Raw genomic sequence first — 3,314 nt, 5'->3', positions numbered from 1 at the left:
AGATACTGTGGACTTTCAGAAAAAAACGGAGTGCCAAGTGAGTCAGCCTATATTCAGCCACATCACCATGCTGACATGGCCGCTTTTATGCAAATATTGTTTATATAAATACTTTACTTTGTGTAAAAGTTTAATGATTCTACGTGTAAATCATTACAATTCTTTTCTCCCCTTCCAAACAGCCAAACGAAAATAATTTTTTAATAAAATTCTGGTCAGTATATCACTATCCTTGCTCCTTGGTGATTCTGGAAACACTACTGTTGTAGTGAGATCCTAGCCTCAAATCAGATTATTTAGTAGCAGTACCAGTCAACTATTATTTATTTATTTTTTATCCGCACCAAAATTGTATAATTAATTCTCAACAGGGTACTTTCGCTCTTGATCAAAATGGTCTTGCTTAATTCACCATCTAAATTTGCATTTTGTAACTCTATGTAATGGTAATGTAGACATTGAAATTGAAGTTCAAGAACTAGGCATTTAAGTTATAAAAAAAAAAGGGGATGAGCTGCTCTATCCAAGTTATTTTTGATCAGGCATTAAATTTACTGAGGCACTATAGGATTTCCATTGGCCTCTTATGTTCTGGAAAACTACATATGTACTAAATATAGATTCCTCAATTAGAAGATCACACAAAAACCATGATTAAAAAAGTTTAGACTGAAAAATTACACTAAACATTATCAGAGACGGCATTTTCCATTCCATGAACACAACAACAATAAATGAAGGGCACCGCTTCATCCACATTTTTCCGAATATTTTCAGGTTTGCAGTTGAAACAGTGAAGTTTGCGGTGTCGTATGAGCTGCTGCATAATAACTACCACCATACAGATTTTTCCCTTGAAGTTTAAGGCCATTAGGAGAAATCTCGCCAAGGAGATGTCATAAAAAGATTTCCAAGAGTTGAGCCAAAAACCATGAAAGCTCCATCATTAGGGATGTTCCAATCAAGAACAACTTTTTGTGCTTCTTGTGTAGATTTGTGTTGTGGTGGAAGTACAGAGAAATTCTCCAACGAAGTTCTATTGTTTTCTGATGAAGTAGTAGTCTCAGTGAGATTGACAGTAGTGATATCATGGATGCTAGGTCTCCTTTTATCTTTACCTCCTGAATGCTGCCTTATAAAGTATTTCTGAGCATGGCTTGCCACTTGTGTTGGGGTTTTGGAGATCACGAAGTTCCTTGATATATTTCTCCAATCCCCTTTACCATATTTTAGAAGTCCCATGAGAAATCTCCTGCAAAATTCATAGCCGCACATTGGAGGTCAAGAAAAAGAGCCAAAAAAATAAAAAAAATAAAAAAAAGAAAGAAGTTGCAAACAACGAGACATAGAAACACAAATCCTATGCCAAATTACTCTGTAAAACAGATATAATTAAATAAACAAATGGGTTTTATGAATTTGCAGATTTTGTAACACAATTTTGTAGAGAGTTCACCTGTGCTCCTCTTCTGTCCATGGAACCCCTTTCTTTCTTTCATGATCAGAAGTTCGAGCCAGAGGAGGTCTTTTTCGATAAGGATCACGATCATCCTCCAATTCTAATGTAAAAGAGGATGTGAGATAGCCTGGGAGTTGGACCCTCCCTGCTTCAATATCACTAACATCATCTTCTAGTTCCTTGTACTGCTTGATCACATCGAAAACAGTCTTTCCCGGGATCATTTCAGCCACTTTCAGCCAGCGATCCGGTGTTCTTTCACCGTGTATAGCCAGAGCAATCTCAAACTTCTTGTTCTCTTCTTTGGTCCATTCTGTGCTCTGGCTTTCTTGGACAAACCAAACATCTTCTTCAAGTTCCTTGCACTGCTTCACAACATCGAAAACTGTCTCTTCTGGAACCACCGAAGCCACTTTTAGCCACCGGTCCGGTGGTCTTTCGTCGAGCACAGCTAGTGCACTTTCAAGCTTTTTGTTTTCTTCTCTTGTCCATTTTGTGCTCTGGGTATCTTGGAAAAACAAATTCGAATTCGACATGTAAGAAGTGGGATACAGAGTTTCCATGCTTAAAAGTGCTAATATGCAGAAGAAAGATCAGAAACTCATATCCCAAGTTTTTGAATTAGGCTTGGAAGAGGAAGACAGAACCAAAAAGAGGCAGAGTGATTGAAGTTTTACAATGATTTAAAAAGCATTGAATTTCAGAATCTTTTACTGGGAATCAAGAATCTACTTTTCTTAATAGCATAAACTAAAGAATCCGAAAAAAGACCCACTTTTCGGAATCGAAGAGAATCTTTAAAGAAACATGAAAAATGAAGAACTGATTTTGTTCCATAAGTACTATAAACTATAATCAGATAGGAAATAAAGCAACCCCAGAGGAAATTTTTTGTATCTAAAGCAGAGAATGGAACAAATTTCCAAGGAAAAGGAAGATCCAAAAGGTGGGATTTTTTAGACTTCTTTTTTTTTTTTTTAATTTTTTTATCACTCTAGTTGGAAATCCCAGCTCAAAAAGGAAAAGAAAAATGCTAGGGGTGGAAGAAAGCAAAGACCCAGTTGAGAAAAAGTGATTCCGGAGAATCAGCGGCAGAGAAAAGCGGGAAAAAATATTTACTTTCTTGTTTACTTTGAAGGGAAGGAAGAGAAAAATATATAAATAGATTGGCATAAAAAGAGGGCCAGTAAGTGAGAATCGAAGGTATAAATCAGAACCACTTCAATTTGTTTTTTCTTTTTTTTTTTTTTGGGTATCGTGGATAAAGATTACTTCAAATAATCAAAACAAAGAGAAGAAGAGAGAGAAAGAAAATGGAAGAAAGAGAAAAAGGAAAAGAAGAAAAGAAAGGTGGCCAATTGCTATTGGATTGTCCCTTTACGACCACTGGCAAGGTTCTTTCTTATTATTGCAACTTACCCCGCAAACGAAACAACGACAAAAAATCATATTATTACAAAAAATAAAATAAAAAATTCATATTGATTTTCGTTTTTTTCTTTTTTGATTTGCAAAATCATGCTAGTATTTAACAATCTCCAAGATTTTCGGTTTTTTTTTTTTTTTTTTTTCATTTTTTCTTCGGACCAGGAAGAGGCATCCCAAATTTTCGTTTTTTTTTTTCTTTTTTCCGTTTGACTTGCAGATTTCAAGTTCATGAAAATTATTATTAATTTTTTAAATTTAATTTTAGTTTTTGCTAATTAAGAAAATTTCGATGGTGGTCATGTTTAATGAGAACCTGAGTACACATGAGTGTCATCTATTCATATTCAACCGAACCTGAGTACACATGACTGTTATCTATTCGTATTCATCTACATGGTTTTGAGATCCGTTTATGATATAATATTGA

At 34.9% G+C, this 3,314-nt stretch overlaps 1 pseudogene; it reads right to left on the bottom strand.

Moving 5' to 3' along the window:
* Nucleotides 1–518: 518 nt before the first annotated feature.
* LOC107413750 (transcription factor DIVARICATA-like) lies at nt 519–2,746 on the bottom strand (annotated as a pseudogene).
* Nucleotides 2,747–3,314: the final 568 nt, after the last annotated feature.

Source organism: Ziziphus jujuba, chromosome 8 (assembly GCF_031755915.1).
Source record: "Ziziphus jujuba cultivar Dongzao chromosome 8, ASM3175591v1".
Lineage (NCBI taxonomy): Eukaryota > Viridiplantae > Streptophyta > Magnoliopsida > Rosales > Rhamnaceae > Ziziphus > Ziziphus jujuba.
This window is presented reverse-complemented; position numbering and strand designations above follow the sequence as displayed.